The sequence below is a fragment of the Felis catus genome, chromosome B1 (genome assembly GCF_018350175.1).
Source record: "Felis catus isolate Fca126 chromosome B1, F.catus_Fca126_mat1.0, whole genome shotgun sequence".
NCBI lineage: Eukaryota > Metazoa > Chordata > Mammalia > Carnivora > Felidae > Felis > Felis catus.
This window is the reverse complement of record NC_058371.1, coordinates 77,465,503-77,484,267: the sequence shown is the minus strand read 5'-3', so window position 1 is coordinate 77,484,267 and position 18,765 is coordinate 77,465,503. Positions and strand designations below refer to the sequence as shown.

The 18,765-nt window shown below is 37.8% G+C and overlaps 1 long non-coding RNA gene across 3 annotated transcripts in view; it reads left to right on the top strand.

The window, feature by feature from the left end:
• The window catches only part of LOC109498940, a 171,199-nt gene that overhangs the window by 6,853 nt on the left and 145,581 nt on the right, over positions 1-18,765 (top strand). Inside the window, exon 3 of one of the 3 annotated variants that reach the window (XR_002741758.2) lies at positions 1,045-1,321. The exons of the other annotated variants lie outside the window; for them this stretch is intronic. This is a non-coding gene — a long non-coding RNA (uncharacterized LOC109498940). Of the gene's footprint in view, positions 1-1,044; positions 1,322-18,765 lie in introns of those variants that run through there. 3 annotated transcript variants of the gene reach the window in all.

Here is an 18,765-nt window from a genome sequence, read left to right as displayed (position 1 = left end):
ACCCATAAAGCCAGGAAGAGAGGCTCCACTGTTCACATTGTCTTTGGAACTTCAAGATTCAAGCCAAGGGTACTAACTACAGAGACTTTTAACACTTCTATCCTTAAGAATCTCAGATTTATTCTGGGATCCTTGTAGAAGACAAGACAATGACATCCTGTCCAACTTTTTGTCATATCTTGTCACCTGCATAACCCAACAGCTCTGTTTATGCTCTGAATCTCAAAAAAGCCCCTCTTGTATTGTTCTGCAAATTTCTGGACCTCTCTTCTCTGACAAAGAGCTCAAACCCAATGCCACACATTAAAATAGGAGCAGACACTGTAGTATGTGGCCCAATCCATTCATTTTAATGTCTCATGTCTCTTAAAGCAAATCCTGCATTCATGTAAATGAATGTAAACAGATATAAGGTTCAAGGAGTGAGATAAATAGATGTGTGCCCTGTTACGAAGGTATTAAGGAGCACAATTTGAAGCCTGGTTTTAGATAAATGAAACCATTACAATGTATAATAACAGCAAAGTAAAAGCCGTTGTGTCCAAGTATTTTAGGCTTGAAGAGGTAAAAATGTCCAGATGTGAAGAGACAGCTAACCAAATAGCTCCTGGAGTTTCTTCTTTGTATCCAAATTCTATCACTTTCACTTCTGTTAGTGCTCCTGTTACCACAGATTCCAGGGATATGGAATCTGAAAAAACCCTGGTCCATATGTGGACAAAAGCACATGTGGACAAAACCTTCAGAAGCACGTGCCAAGACATAACTAGATATGTAAGAGTGTTATTGAGGGGAACACTGGTGAGGAAAAATGGAAGGGGTCTTGAAAGAGGCCATGAGAGCCTCAGATATTGATACAGGTTTGACTACTGTGAAAGAGAACAGGAAGGAACAAGGGAATTACCATACCTCAAACCCATCTTCCTGCCTCCCCCTCCCCAGATATTTAATATTACTAGTGGATCCTGACCATTTTTTATTCAATCTTGTCTCTGTAGATGGAGTCTCTTATATCTGTACCCTGACATGTATTTTCTCCTCCAGAACCCTCCTTCTTGGTCACTTTCCTGACTCCTGGCTGGGATTTAGAGAAACCCTACAGATCTTTCTCTGCAGCAGGGGAACGACAAACATGGATATTTTCAATGAGACATAATTTTATGTCCAACCAGAAAATGACATACAATTTACTAATACCAATTTTAGTCACTTTTGTTTTTTTTTTTTGGTTTTTTTTTTTTCAATGTTTATTTTTTTGGGGACAGAGAGAGACAGAGCATGAACGGGGGAGGGGCAGAGAGAGAGGAAGACACAGAATCGGAAGCAGCCTCCAGGCTCTGAGCCATCAGCCCAGAGCCCGACGCGGGGCTCGAACTCCTGGACCGCGAGATCGTGACCTGGCTGAAGTCGGACGCTTAACCGACTGCGCCACCCAGGCGCCCCGAATTTTAGTCACTTTTGGATGGATCTCTGATTAAGATTATCTAAGACTCTTATCTCCTTCCCACATTTCCAATTAAAAAAACAGCTAATTAGAAGAAAATATAATAAAACATCCTGAGTCTCCTTTACACTAGACTGAATGCTCCATATAGTATGATTACTGATGGTTAGTACATTGGAATCAGTATGGTAATTAAAACTTAGAGCCATTTCATATAATGTGTGTCAAGGTAAGAACAGTAATGAGCAGTGAATCACCAGTTCTGAATCAGGGAAAACCAAATTATAATACTACTTAATTTTTAGTGCTTTGACGAGAGCCCAAAATTCAACAGTGTCGTTTATGGTGAAATGATAAATAGGTAATAGTGGTTGATCACTCTTTAACATGTTGGCAGCTTTTGTCATTAGAAAAATCACCTTAGCATTTCATAATGTATAGAATTGTCAAATCACGGTGTCATACACCTGAAACTAATATAATATTGCATGTCAACTACAATTAAAAAAAAGAAAGATCAAGTCATCTTATAGAAAATAGCACATAAGTTCCAGAAAAGTCTTGGACATAAACATCCTGGATCAACTTCTTTTATATGAACTTGCAGAACCCTTTAAAAGAAAATGGATTAAAATAACCATGAAGAAGTGGAAAAATAGAAAATTTCTGTTTAACTGTACAACTTGCCTATTACCATAAGTAATCAAAAAATTACATCTCTCAACAGTAACTATAAAACAAAACTGAAAGAAAGATGAACGAGCCACACATTTTTAACAGCCAGGAAAAAAACACTTCTTAAACCTGATTTTGGATGTAGTAAGGTCACTGTTTACTACACAAGGTGGAAAGAAAAACTGAAGTGAAAACTTTTGGTTCTGTAAAACATGCTATGTGGAAAACAGGTTCTTTTATTATTATTATTATTATTATTAATTTGTAACATTTATTTATTTTTTAGAGAGAGACAGAGTGTGAGCGGGGGAGGGGCAGAGAAAGAGGGAGACACAGAATCTGAAGCAGGCTCCAGGCTCCAAGCTGTCAGCACAGAGCCCGATGTGAGGCTCAAACTCACAAATCGTGAGATCATGACCTGAGCTGAAGTCGGATGCTTAACCCACTGAGCCACCCAGGCACCCCTGAAAAATAAGTTCTTGATGCATTTTGCAACAGAGAAAAATATTCTTATATTTGCTCATGTGTTGAGGCACATATATATGTTTTCTTGGGCTGAATATTGTCATATTTATTTTTGTACCATTTTAATACATTAACTTGAACAGTAAACAGTAATACCTTAAAATGTCTATCAACTAAATCTTTGCATTTTCAAAAATAATTCAGTGTTTCAATAAAAAGCAGATTTCCATGAACCATTAAAACTCTTAAAATATAAGCAGTGAGTAAAAAACTAAAATATAAGCAATGAGCCTACTTTATACTTACACTTTCACTACTGCATTATACAACCAATTCCTCGGGGAAAACATTAGCTATTTACTTTCATTTTATTGTTTCACTAAGGTTTATTTTTTCCACTTAAACTCTTGCATGTTATTTTTTTTCCTCCAACTCTGATTTACTCCATGATCCTATAGCTTCTCTTGCCCAGTGACAGGGTCATGTTGATCAGCATAAGTTCCTGAAAACCATCCCAGGTAGCTCTTAATCTGTAAAGCGCAAGAAGAACCAAAAAAGTAGCCTTGGAAGATAAAAGTCAGAGGACTCCCAGCTTTAAAAGAGCAGAACAATAACATCAGAGGCTGTTTCCCTTTGAACCATCTGCAAACAACAAAGAATGAGGAACAGAAAGAGATGGGAAATACCACAGTATATTTGAACAAGTGTTGCAGTAAAATTGGACCAATGTACAAAAGGATGCTGGGAAAGGACACATAAAATCAATGTGAAAATACTAAAAGAAAAAGGAGGAACAAAACATGCATAAATAGAAGGTAGACTTAGAGTGCACACGAGAAAATTTTTCCCGTGAAATAGGTAAACATCTTGCCAGACTATTCTTTAGCAAATATAAATTGGCCACTATGGGGCACCTGGTTGGTTAAGTCCCTTTTGCCTCTGACTCTTGGATTTGGCTCAGGTCATGGTCTCAAGGTTCCTGGAATCCAGCCCCACCTCTGGCTCTGGGCTCTGAACTACCAGCCTGGAACCCACTTGGGATTCTCTCTCTCCTCTCTGCACATCCCCCACTTGTGCCTGCAGCACACGCATGCACACGCTTTCTCAAAGTAAATAAACTTAAAAAAAAAAAGAAAAGAAAGAAATGGCCTCTGTGAAATAAGAGTTCAAAGCACATAGAAGGATTCAAGGGAGAAACAAGAAAAAGAAGGTTTTTTTTCTCTTAAACTAAAATAACTCAGGAAAGAAATGGGGAAAAAAATCATCATAGAACTTAAAGCCACAAGAAATGACAAGATAAAGCTAATTATTTAGAATGGTCTGATAATGGAAAGTATGGACTGTCCAAAAATAGATCAGTTTTTCTAGTCAATAGATCAGTTTTTCTAGTCAATAAAGTTGCATTTCAAATTAGTAGGAAAACAAGGATTGAAAAATGATGTTGAAAAAACTGGCTAGTCATCTGAAAAAAAAAATGTATTCTTACCTCACTCTTTATGCTATCATATATCATAGTAGGTCAACTGTTGAAGCATAAAAGTAAAGCAAAGCCATACATTTACCAGAGTAAAAAATATTTTTTTTATTTTTTTAATGTTTATTTCTTTTTGAGAGAGAGAGAGAGCACAAGCAGGGGAGGGCCAGAGAGAGAGAGAGAGAGAGAGAGGGAGACACAGAATCTGAAGCAGGCTTCAGGTTCTGAGGTTTCAGCACAGAGCCCATTACGGGGCTCACCCATAAACCATGAGATCGTGACCTGAGCCAAAGTCAGATGCTTAACTGACTGAGCCACCCAGGTGACCCCAAAAAATATTTTTAAACTATTTCAGAGGAAGGTAATATATAAAACTCATAAATGCTACTTTATAAAATAAATTTTTAACACTACAAAAATAATTCCCCACAAGCCATGCCAAACAGGAAGCGACCAATTAGAAAAGAAATTTGTGGGGCACCTGGGTGGCTCAGTCAGTTAAGCATGGTCCATGGGCTTGAGCCCCTGTCAGTGGGGAGCTGGCTTCAGATCCTCTCTCTGCCCCTCCCCCCCAAATAAAACTAAAATATTTTTAAAAAGAAAAGAAATTTGCAAGTAAGTATGATAGCTAGTAGGATTATTTCCTTAATATATAAGCTCCTGGGGCACCTGGGAGTCTTAATGGGTTAAGCATCTAACTTTGGCAGGTAGTGTAATGATTTCAGGTAATGATTTCAGGATTCCTGAGTTTGAGCCCTGCATTGGGCTCTCTGCTTTCAGCGCAGAGCCTGCTTTGGATCCTCTGTCTCCCTCTCTGTCTGCCCCTACCCAACTTGTACATGCTATCTCTCAAAAATAAACACTAAATATATATGTGTGTGTGTGTGTGTGTGTGTGTGTGTGTGTGTGTGTGTATACACACACACACACACATATGTATGTATGTATACATATATATAAGCTCTTAGTAATCATTAAGAAAAAATCAATAATCCAAATACCAGAAAAATGACAAGTCATGACTAAATAGTCAATTTAAAAAGAAATACTAATGCGGGCACCAGGGTGGCTCAGTTACGCATCCGACTTTGGCTCAGGTCATGATCTAACAGTTTGTGAGTTTGAGCCCCACATCAGCTCGCTGCTATCAGCATAGAGCCTGCTTCAGATTCTCTGTCCCTCTGTCTGTCTGCTCCGCCCCCACTCATACTATCTTTCTCTCTCTCAAAAATAAACATTAAAAAAATTTTTTTAAATACTAACGTAACACTCTGTGTTAACTAAACTAGAATTTAAAAAAATTTTTAAAGAAATCTTAATGTAACTTATAAAAAAACTGTAAAAATAATCAATGTTAAAGAAATAAAACATTGACAGATGATTTCTTATTCCTTAGTTTGGTAATTTGTTAACACACTGTGTCAACCAGTATGTGGAGGAATAGATACTCCCATATATTCTTATGAGTATATAACTGAAATAATAATGTCTCTGAGGGAAAAACTGACAACCAACAAATTTTAATGAACATCCATAGACCACCGATTCCATTTCTAGGAATCTGTTTTACAGATATACACATCTGTGTTTGCAAAAATATGAACAAGGGTTTTCACTACAAAATTGTTTATATTTTTAAAAAAAATATTTGGAAACAATCTAAGTGTCCACAAAGCCAGACATATGTGCATATACAAGTTCATATACAAATGGTAATATCTGTAATACTGTTCTGCATATTACCATTTCTTACAAATATATCTTGGAGATTAATTCCTTTTAGTACATAATAGATCTGCTTTATTCATTTTAACAACTACATAAATCATCTTTCATATTTTAGATGCCTTCCTTTCTGTCCATATTTTCCAAACTGTTCCATAGTACTGTGTACAAACTCTCTCCCCACCCAAAAAAAGAAAGAAACAAAATCCCTCATTCACCCTTCATTGCTCTTCATCAGAAGCCTCCTCTCTCTTCTCATATATGGATAAACTTCTCAAGAGAGTTCACATACTTCCTCAACCACAACCCATTCTTGAACCCTCTCATCTGTTTTTGTTCTCATCCTTTCAACAAAACAGCCCCTAAGTAAGATCATCAATATTGTTCATATCACTGGACACTTACAGCATTTTTTCTCCAACTAGGGATCTTTTTTGTTTGTCTTACTTACCACGCAGTGTGCTCTCCCTGGCTTCTGTAATAGAAGGCAATACTGGTTTTTCCTCTACCTTGATAACTTTTTTTTTTTTTTTCTGCCTACTGGCTGGCCATTTGATCTTAGAGTTCCTCAAGTCTCAGTCTTAGGCCGTCTCCTGTCCTCACTTCTACTCTCTTCCTAGGCGAAAATACACTACGGGGTTAGTTATCTATCCTCCATAGCGTATTGAGCCTCTTACATGTCCAGACCTGTCCTTTGAGTTCCAGACTTGCCCATCCAGCTGCCTATTTGACCAGTACCTCTCCTTGACCACCATCTTTTGGAAGTTTTGAAAGCACCTCAAAATTCAACATACCCCAAATTAGCTCATAATCTTCCCCAAAATTCTAGGCTTAATTTCCACTGTTTCCTATGTCACTGAATGCTACCATAATTTATCCTGTGGCAAAAGCCAGATGCCTCAGAATTATCTTTGATACTTTTCTCTGAATCTGTCACAATATCCTACCTATTTAACCTCTTAAAATCTCAAATATGTCACTCCTTTCCATCTCCACCACAGGCGTTGAATGCCATGACACCCTCATCTCTCATATGGATGACTACGGTAGCCTGCTAGGTGCTCTACCTCCATCCACTCTCACCAGCCTACCCAATCCAGTCTCACTCAGCAGCTGATGATCTGTTCCATATGAGCACTACACACGTCGCTCACTTGTGTGGGGACATTAATGGTTCCTAATGTGGAACATTTGGAATAAAGCCCAAATGCCTTACATGGCTTGCATACCACTGGCCCCTTGCATGTTCTGTGCTGTGGCCATGGTTTCCTTCTTTAATTTCCTCATTGTGCCATGTTTCCTCCCACTAAGTGTCTTTTCACAAACTGTCCCTCTGTTGAGAATACCGTTCCCTCTCTTCCTTGTCTAATTAATGCCTATTTATCATATGTCATATAGATACATCTTCATATCCCCATATCCTCAAGAACCTCAAGACTAGATCAAATTCTTTCTGTTAAGACCTATCGCTGCTACTTAGTACCTGCTACAGCTGCAATTTTGTATTGATTTATATAATTATTTTGTTAGCATCTATCTCCTTATTTCGACTGCAAGCTGAGAGTGATGAATGTTATTTTTCATTGCAAAGAATGTTTCCCAGTACAGAGTATTTCTTGGTACATGGTAAACGCTCAATAAATAACTATTTAATGAATCAGTTCTACACAATAAAGCAGCAGTGACTATAATTCAGTTCTACTGAATTGGAGAAAGAATGAGATTCATAAAAATAGTGAGATTTTTCTGACTATGAGGAGCATTGTCTCTGAAGAAGTCAGAGATTTCTTGAATATTTCAAGGATGAGTGACCAGAACAAGAATAGGGCCAATAACTGATAATGGATATTTATGGATATCAACTTGAAATAGGAAAGTGAGTTTTAGTTTGTTGAGTTAGAGGTTGTGGTGACATCCACCAAAGCTGGCATTTTCAGAGATAAATACCCCTGGCTGCTTCATAGGAACTACTCAAGCTGTAAGCCAGGATTTCTAACTGCTCTGATTGCAATGTGCCTACCTCTCAGTCCTAATTGCAAGTCCTGGCTAGCTCTTCTGTAATTCATTCAGCATGCCTTCCTTTCCACTCTTTTTCAACTGCCTCATAAGCATCCAGACACATTTCACATTTTACTTATGTTTTTCTCTGTCCTTAGAGTCCTAAGGGGCTCACTCAGAATGTTTCACCTCCACCCCTCACTACCACTCTTAATTCTTCCAACCTGTAGGCACAACACAGACTAGCTTTCAATCTTCATTAGGAATACACAGGACAGGCAAGTGGAGATGTCTAGCAGCCTGGCAAGGATATGACATTCACCAGCAGAAAGATTTATTTGGTAACTGAAATTGTGGAAAGGGCTGAGTTGCCAAAAGTACAGAACAAAACCAGAGGTCAGAGAACTCAACCTCGGGAAGTAACTACTTTCAGGGATCAAGTGGAAGATAAATGGCCATTGTCTGTAAGTTCATTCTCCACATAGAGAGCAAACAAGTCAGTCTCTGGAGCAGAATTCAATTCATCAAACATTTTGAGTCCCTACTAAGTAACTGATAAGGACTGCTTATATTAAAGAAGGTTAGAATAAGTCATAGTCATTCAATGTTGGGTGTCTTTTAAGTTGAACTCCTTGAGAAATAGACTCTGAGATGGAGATTTGTATGGAGAAGATTTATTGGGGAGTGTTATTTAGAACAATACCTATAAAAGAGTAAGGGGAACTGAACTGTGATATAGATCCAGCTGATCCCAGCAGTAGCCCTTGAGTTGAGATGGCCCTTCAGAGGGGTCATCAATGGAGGCAGGGGAATCTGGCCTTTGGACCCCCACATTGCTCTATCATAGGATGTGGACTGTGGATGGGATGAGGTGTAAACTTTGAAGAGTAATTTCATCAACTGAAGGCGATTCCCAAAGAAAGACTTTTGCTGTGAGCCACCAGCAGTTGACACTCTGAGCAGTTGAGAGAATAAATCCTTCAGTCTTTAAAGTGTGGGTCTGCATCGTGCATCTCAGCATTCACTACAGAGAAATATTCAATGGTATCTTTTCTTTTCTTTTTTGTCAGGGAAAAACTGAAGCCCTTTAGCAGAGTAGAGGTTGTGGTTTTTTTTTTTAACAGCATTATTGAAATATAATTCATATACCATACAATTCACCATTTTAAAGTGTACAATTCAATGGCTTTTAATATATTAACAGAATTGTGCATCCATCAGCACAGCCAATTTTAGAACATTTTAATTACCTCAAAAAGAAATCCCATACTCCTTAGCCATCACCCTTCCAATCCCCTTGTCTCTGCCAGTGCTAGGCAACCACTACTTCTGCTGCGATAGATTTTCTGTTCTAAACATTTCATATAAATGGAACCATACAATATTTGGTCCTTTGTTAATGGTTTATTTCACTTAGCATAATGTTTTCAATGTTAATCTGTGTTGTAGCATGAATCAGTATTCCATATCTTTTTATTGTCAAATAATAATCTAATAGAGATATACCACATTTTATTTGTGCATTCATCAATTGATGGGCACTTGGGCTGTTTCCACTTTTTGGCTATTATGATTCATGCTTCTAAGAATGTACAGCTGTTTATATGAAAATACTTCTCATACGTACATACCAAGGAGTAGAATTTCTGGATTATATGGTAACTCTATGTTTAAACATTTGAGGAACTACCCAACTCTTTTTCAAAGCAGCTGCACCATGTTACATTCCCACTTTCATACTATGAGGGTTCCAGTTGCTCTAATTTTTGCCAACACGTTATTATCTCTTTTTATACATATAGCCATTTCAGTGGGTAAGTGGGTATGAAGTGGTATTTCATGGAGGTTTTCACATCCACTTCCCTGATGACTAATGATGTTGAGCATCTTTTCATATACCCATGTGTAAATCTTCTTTGTAGAAATGTTTAATCAGACCTTTTCAGTTGTGTTGTCTTTTTGTTATTGAGTTGGAAACATCTTTTATATATTTTAGATACATGTCCTTATCAGATATGATTTTCAAAAAAATTCTCCCATTCTTTGGATGGCCTTGCTTTTTGATGGTGTCCTTTCAAGCACATGAGTTTTTAATTTTGATGATGTCCAGTTTATTTATTTTTTCTTTTGTTGCTTGTGTTTCAGTGTCATATCTAAGAAACTATTATCTAATGAAAGATCACAAAGATTTCAATAGCACCTTTTTAAACAGAGATATAAGCTGGTAAAGAGGAGAAGTGTAGCTAGTGGGTAAGATGCAGTCTGGATGCAAAAAACCCAAAATTTCACTTGGGAAGTTTAACCTCAATTCAAATCATTTAAACATGAATCTGATTTTATGGCCACAAGGGCTCATTTTTTTTAAGTTTATTTATTTATTTTTGAGAGAGACAGAGAATGAGCAGGATAAGGGCAGAGAGAGGAGAACAGAATATCTGAAATGGGCTCTATGCTGACAGCAGAGAGCCTGATGTGGGACTTGAACTAATGAACCATAAGATCATGACCTGAGCCGAAGGCAGACGCTCAACCAAATGAACCACCCAGGTGCCCCACAAGGGCTCATTATTAAGACAGATACATATAATTCATGAAACATTTTAAAAATGGGTTCATTATTAAAATGGTCAACCATTAGAAGAGGTCAAATGGAAGAAGCAATACATTGGGATTAGAAATTGATAAAGATTTTAAACTAGAACATGAGCTGGATCTTGTCAGGTACGTAGGATCTAGAATATAGAGAGAAAAAAGAAGCTCTTTCCAAATTATGTGAATAGCAAGAAAAAGAAAAATCACAGAGGAGAGAATGGTCATATCAGCCAGGTGGGAACAGCAATCTAGACCAGGAGTCGGGAGATGAGAGATACTACAAAACCTAAAAATAAGTTTACAACACAGAGTGCAAGAGCAAAACAAACTTACATATTGTTCAGATAGACCTCAGAACTAAAATTAATCCACAGGACAAGACATGGTGACAACAGTCTCTCATAGTACCTTGAGAATCAATGAGAATTGTGGGTAGTTCTGGGAGACCTATCCATTTACCACAGGGGGGAAAATGGCCTATATCTAAGACTAAAGGAAGCATAATACAACTCCTCCAAGGTAACAAGAGTAGGAAGAAATATGTGGATTAGAAATCAGAGCAGCATCTTCAATCCTCAAAGGAAACAATGGTATCATGCAAAAATAATTGGCTGGTGTATGCATGGGGTGGAGATGGAAACCCAGTTCAAAGTGCAGTGCTGTGATGCAAGGGGTGAATTCAGAAAGTTTAGAGGGCTTGTCTAGGTGCCCCTGGTCTTCTGGTCTGGTAGGCAATAGGACTTAATTCTTTTTTTAAATTTCAGCTTTATTGAGGTGTAATAGACAAATAAAATTGTAAGATATTTAAAGTGTATGTCATGGTAATTTGATATACACAATAAGGATTTAATCCTAAACCCCACCTGATATGGTGCTAAAGCTGCTGGTAGACCTACAGGCCACATCAGCTCTGTATAATATGTGGAACAGCCTTCATCCCACTGATGGATGGACACAGTCCAGGGGCTGGACAAAAGAGAAAAAGGAGAAATACCTCCCAAGTGCTAGTAGCACAAACTGAGAAATATGGTTAGATGGGGCCATATCCTGGAGGATTTTGAAAAGAAGGCCAAGTTCTGACTTGACTCAGGATTAAGAGTCATTCTCAATATGATGGAAGTAGCATCCAATAGGATTAATTTCAGAGTTTCATTCCACTATTTCCCATTTTAATTATCTACTCTTAAGCACTCTTTACAGTGAAAATACCCATTCCCTTAGCTATGCTATCCATGCTTATTCCCCTACCATGTTCCTTTTTTTTGTTCTGTGTTTCTTCGAAAGCACAGTGGCCTACTTAATTTAGAGAAAACCACCCAGATGCAAAGCCCTAGAGGGTATTTCTTACTTAAAAAGCCCAGTTACACCAAAACCATAATGATATTGGAGAATTCATTTGACTCAAGGTCCCCAGAGTATCAAACTGATTTCTTTGCTGCAGCTGGTTGCTGCTTTATATGAGGTGATGTATTAAGGAGCTTGAAAAATTCAACAGTTATGTCCATCACCAGTCTTATCTCTAAATATCTGCCACAGCATATCTGCTGACGACTCAGTGAAAGCACTTCTGTCTCTGACATCAGCAATGGTGACATCTCTGCCTAAGTCAGAATTCTAGATTTCTTTTTCTCCCAAATCTGCTCCTCCCCAAGTCTTCACTGTCTCAGTAAATGACACCATTCTTCACCTGTTAAGCAGGACAAAAATGTAGAAACCATCTATTACATTTTGGTAATTCTTGTAACATTTCAAACTTTTTCATTGTTCATGTATTTGTTATGGTAATTTGTGAGCAGTGATCTCCGATGTTACTATTGTAGTTGTTTGGGGGCACCACAAATCACACTCATGTAAGGTGGTAAACTTAAGTGATAAATGTATGTGTTCTGACTGCTCCAGTGACCAGTCATTCCTCCTTGTCTCTCTCCCTCTCCTCAGGCCACCCTATTCCCTGAAACACAGCGATATTGAAATTAGGCCAATTAATAACCCTACAATGGCCTCTCAGTGTTCAAGTGAAATGAAGAGTCACACACCTCCCATTTTCAATAAAAAGCGAGAAATGATTAAGCTTAGTGAGGAAGGCATGTCAAAAATCAACATAGGTGGAAAGCTAGGACTCTTGTACCAGTTAGCCAAGTTGAGGGCAAAGGAAAAGTTCTTGAAGGAAATTAAAAGTGCTACTCCAGTGAATACACAAATGATAAGAAAGTAAAACAGTCTTATCGCTGATATGGAGAAAGTGTGAGTGGTCTGGATAGATCAAACCAGCCACAACATTCTTCTTAAGCAAAGCCTAATCCAGAGCAAGGCCCTAACTCACTTCAATTCTATGAGGGCTGAGAGAGATGAGGAAGCTGCAGAAGACAATTTGAGGCTGTCAGAGGTTGGTTCCTGAAGTTTAAGGAAAGAAGCCATCTCCATCACATAAAAGTGCAAGATGAAGCAACAAGTGCTGATGAAGAAGCTGCAGCAAATTACCCAGGAGATCCAGCTAAGATAATTCATGAAGGTGGCTACAATGAACAACAGATTTTCCATGTAGATAAAACAGCCTTCTACTGGAAGAAGGTGCCATCTAGTATTTTCATAGCTAGAGAGGAGAAATCAATCCCTGACTTCAAAGGTTCAAATGTCAGGCTGAGTTTCTTGTTAGGAGCTAATGCATCTGGTGAATTTAGGTTGAAGCCAATGTTCATTTATCATTCCAAAAATCCTAGGGCTCTTAAAAATTATGCAAAATCTATTCTGCCTATGCTCTATAAAAGGAACAATAAATCTTGGATAAAGCACATCCATTTACAACATGGTTTTCTGAATATTTTAAACCCACTGTTGAGACCCACTGCTCAGAAATAAAGATTCCTTTCAAAATATAACTGCTTATTGACAATGCATATGATTATCCAAGAGCTCTAATGGACATGGACAATGAGATTACGTTGTTTCCATGCCTACTAACACAACATCCAGTCTGCAGCCCATAGCTTAAGGAGTAATTCTGACTTGCAAATCTTATCATTTAAGAAATACATTTCATAAGGCTATAGATGACATAGTAGTGATTCCTCTAATGAATCTGGGCGACGTAAATTAAAAACCTTCCAAAAATGATTCACCATTCTAGATGCCATTATGAATATTTGTGATTCATAGGAAGAGGTCACTATACCAACATCAACAGTAGTTTGGAAGAAGCTGATTCCAAACCCTCATGGATGACTTTGAGGAGTTGAAGACTTCAGTGGAGGAAGTAACTGCAGATGTGCTAGAAATAGCAAGAGAACTAGAATTAGAAGTAGAGCCTGAAGGTGGAACTGAATTGCTGCAATCTCTTGGTAAAACTTTAACAGATGGGGAGTTGCTTCTTATGGATGAGCAAAGAAAGTCTTTGCTTGAGATGGAATCTACCTCTGCTGAGGATGCTGTGAAGACTGTTGACATAACAACAAAGGATTTAGAATATTATGCAGATTTAGCTGATAAAGCAGTTGCAGGATTTGAAAGGATCAACTCCGATTTTGAAAGAAGTTCTCCTGTGGGTAAAATACTATAAAATAGCATCACATGCTCTAGTGAAATTATTCATGAAAAGAAGAGTCAATCAATGTGGCAAACTCCATTATTGTCTTATTTTAAGAAATTTCCATAACCACCTCCACTTTCAGCAGCTACTAGCCTGATCAGTCAACAGCCATCAACACTGAGGCAAGACCCTTCACCAGCAAAAAGATTATGACTCACTGAAAGCTCAGATGATGGTTAGCATTTTCAGCAATAAATGCACATTGTTTTTTTTCTGAAACATAATGCTATTACCCAGTAGACTACTGTATAGTGTAAACATAACTTATTTATGTACTGAGAAAACAAAAAATTCATTTGACTCACTTTATTGCAATATTCCAGCTACCCAATATCTTAACATATTTAATTATAAGAGATGCAGGGCATCTCTGCAGGACTTCATGCATTTAGCCTCCTATCCCAATCTCTCCACCGTTTTTTTCAAGATAGGCCTAGACCACTAAGGACTTCATCTTTGGCAGAATTAACATTTGTCCTGTACTCTGTGTGGACTCTGTCCACCCACAGTGCCATGAACAGCATGAAATTATATCCAGAGGTTGATTTGCAGTGTCAATACATTTGTTATCTCCAGGGAACTCCAGACTACAAAATCATTATCTAATTAAATTAAAGGGTGACAGCGCAAAAGCCTTCCTAATTCAGGTCACAGTAATCCCAGCAATGAAGAGAGCAATGGCAGTCCATTAATTGTCTTACCAGGAAACACACATACACACATACACACACACACACACACACACACACACACACACACACACACACACAACCCTTAGGTCCTTGGCTGCTCTGTTGAGATAGCCCTAAAGACCTTAGTACATTGATTGTTTGGCTTATAATTTTTGCTTCTTGCTATTGAAAAGATTTTATTTCCAAAACAACCCATCAAACTGTGAATAATTAAATTACCGTATGAAAAATTCCTTTGAAAATAGTTTTGTTGTCTATTACAATAGAAGGGACATTTCCTCAGATATGGAAACTCTGAAAGCCCTGTTTTAAAATATTAATTTAGAAACTTAAAACCTAAATCTTTATGAATCTACATGCACATGAATTTATATGTTTGTAGTCTCTAAGCATGAAGCGTATATACAAAGGTGTTAGGTTCATGACTTATTTTACATCATAAGATCTTAAAAAGATGTAACATATTGTCCTGTTAAAAATTATAAACACAGTTTTCTTAAGGAAATCTGTAAAAGTCTGATCAAGTATTCACAAAAGAGAGACAAAATTAAAGTGAATTAATGCATTTAAAGGGAGGACTTTAGGAGAATCTTGGTGGCTCAATCAGTTAAGCATCCGAGTCTTGGTTATAGCTCAGGTCATGATGTCACCACTCCTGGGTTTGAGCTCCTCATCTGGCTCTGTGCTGACAGTGTGGGGCCTGCTTGGGATTCTCTCTTCTCTCCCTGTCTCTGCCCTTCCCTCACCCTTTCTCTCTCAAAATAAATGAACATTTAAAAAAGTTTTTTTTTAAATAAAGGGAGGACTTTATAATTTATTTAAAATTTAACACATAGAATGGGACACCTGGGTGGCTCAGTGGGTTGAGCATCCGACTTCAACTCACGGTCATGATTTCATGGTTCATGGGTTCGAGCCCCGTGTCTGGCTCTGTGCTGACAGCTCAGAGCCTGGAGCCTGCTTCAGATTCTGTGTCTCCCTCTCTCTCTTCCCCTCTCCCACTTGTTCTCTCTCTCTCTCTCAAAAATAAACATTAAAATCTTTAAAAAATAAAATAAAACACATAGAAAACTCTAACGCTTCGAGGAATTTCATTTTAAAACTTTGCTACTATATTCTGATGAAGGAAAGCAATGCAAAGCCAAGGAAATTACAGAAATTTTTACTAGTATACACTGACAAAAGTAAAGAAAAACTTTTTAAATATAGACCAGGATGATAACAGCTTACGTGTGAAAGCTGCCAAACAAATTTCTCTACAGTGTTAGTTTTCAAAAACCTCTAGAGGCATCAAGCACAGAAAATCTTTTAAAATTAAACACAATACACAGCTAAGAACCATTTGTGATGTGTCATTTATGGTCCTTAAAAATAAAAGAGAATGAATTTGCCAGTTGTGCTAAAAGAATCTGGTAAAATAATCCTTCATAGGGGTTATCACCAACAGTTACCTGGAACACCTATATTTTTAGGAGAGATTTTCTGGAAAACAAACATGAATACAGTACGTTTCTGGAGTCAAACAGCTTCTAGCAACCAATTTTACGTAACAGGTTTAACCTATCCCTGTTTGTTTGTGATTTAGCACACAGGACAGTTCCAAGTGGAATGGGTGATTTTTAAATGATTTTGAAAGAATTTGCCTAGCAATAATTTTAACATCTTTGAAAAGAGTAATTGTTAATTCCAGCTACCTTCCCCATGATCATCATAATCATAAGTCATTCTTCCAGGAAGTACCTACAACAGTGCCTAGGACAGAAGAGATACTCAGTAAATATGTTTCCCCCCTTTTCCCTCACCCCTAATCCTTCCATACCACATGCTATGTAGTGGTTTCCCTGTGGTGCTTTGGGAGCCCTAGCCAGTGACAGAGCAAGATGAAGGGGGAGGTCAACCAGGCTGGCCTTCTGCATAAACAGTTTCATTTATATCTGCTTCAGATATTGACATCCAGTTAAGAGTTTGTTTGAATAAAGAGTTCTAATTGCACTACTAGGAGAAAAAGAAAATCATCTCTGTTCTTCAGAAGTGGAATTCTGTCCCAAGCGTTCTCTTTCCAGAGTGAGTCCATGTCCTCCTATAGCTTCAACTGCCCTCTATACAACAATGCCCACAACACTATCCCAACTCACTATCCCCAGTACCCAATCAGGCACAAAGTCCTGTGAATCCTAAATATATCTTACTCTGCTTCATTCCTACCACCACTGCTTTAGTTCAGGTCCAGATTATTTTTGTGTGTATTCGTGGAATAGAGAATTCATTCCAGCAGTGATATGTAGGCTCTACTGGGAGGTACATGAGATGAGGAAGACTTATATCAGAAGGTAGCAATAAGAAAGAAGGGCTGAGTGTGAAAGATACCACACAGGAAGATCCAAAAGATTTGTTTACTGACTAATCATGAGGGGAAGAGAGAGCAAGGAGACAAAGTAACTCTAAAATTTCCAGACTAAGTGAATTAGAATATGCCTACAGAGATTAGATTGCAGAAGACAGTAGAGTCATTAAAGAAGATGCAGTAAGTTGACTTGAAAGTGAAAGGAGAACCAGAATTTCACAGCACTAAGGATTAAAATAGCAATAAATATGATTATAAAGAATACATAATTTGTAATTAATTTTATCACTAATAATTGTATTCATCATTATTTTTTTTCCTACAAAGAAATATAAGGGCCATGGGGAAATTATCAATAATATGAAACGATGGAGACATTAGAAAGACATGAATACATAGGGTACCTGGGTGTCTTAGTCAGTTACGTGTCTGACTTCAGCTCAGGTCATGATCTCACGGTTCATGAGTTTGAGCCCTGCATCAGGCTCTGTTCTGACAGCTCAGAGCCTGGAGCCCACTTCATATTCTGTGTCTCCCTGCCCCTCCCCTGCTTGCTTTTTGTCTCTCTCAAAAATAAATAAACATTAATTTTTTTTTCATTTTCAAAAAGAAAGACATGAATGCAGAAAAATGGTCACTGGATTTGCCAATGGGGAGACCATCAGTGACCCCCAGGGGATCACTGGGGAGTGGGAATGGAAGCCAGTCTATGAGGAACTGACATCACGAGTCAGTGATGAGAAATGCAACAGTAATAGATTTTAAGAAGTCTGGCAGAGAAAGGAAGATTGGGAAAGGAAAATATTAGGATAAGATGACTGCTTAAAGGGATTATGAGCCATGTAAAGTTTGCAACCATTTAGAAGACAGAGTAGAAAAGAACCATTCGTTTTGCAAAGCAAGAAATTTTGCTTCCAGTGTTTCCTTTATAAATAAGTCACAATAAGAGACAGCAGGCTTTCATATCGAAGAAGATATATAGAAAATCTGCACTGATGTGACATAGACCATATTCTTAGCTTTTAAAAATCTATCTCTGAGTCACTGGCTAAGAGGGCAAGGGCAGAGATATGGCAAAGATAACTATTGCCTTCTAAACAACACAGATAATGTCACAGGTCTGCTACCTTTCAAGTAGTATTTTCCTTCATGATTTCAATTTAACATTTTAACATGTTTTTCAAAAAATAGATTCTGTAAGAAGTTACTGGATGATACAAAATGTTTAGAATATGACTTATATTAAGTCAAAAGTCATCCAAACTTTAATCACCAAAATGCCCAGATGACTGACAGCATATCTGCCATTGAGCATTCATGAAGTTATCTCCATAAGAGAATTCACACTCTTACACTCAGCAGCAGTCAGCATGAAATTAGAATAAAAGGTAATAATCCCAAACACATGCAGTTTACTGACTGGCCCTCACCATATCATAAATAGAGGGTGCTTGAAACCTGCCCTTCAGTTCTCAATAATAGCCTGCCAAGAGCTTCTAAAGCAAGTAGGAAGGAGTGGGGGAGTGAATTTGTGATCTGAGGAGGAGATATCATATATTTGGAAAATTCCATTTAAATAACCCAATTTTAACAAATCCCCTTCCTAGATACCCATTCTAGGAGTCTGAAAAGCAGTAATTAGAATGGGTGGGCTGAGAAAGTCAACTAAACACAGATTGACAGATAGGCCTACCCAAAGAGGCATCCCATGAACTGCATTATTCCAACAAGAATGTCTTTATTTACATAGCAAAGTGGGTATATTGTGTT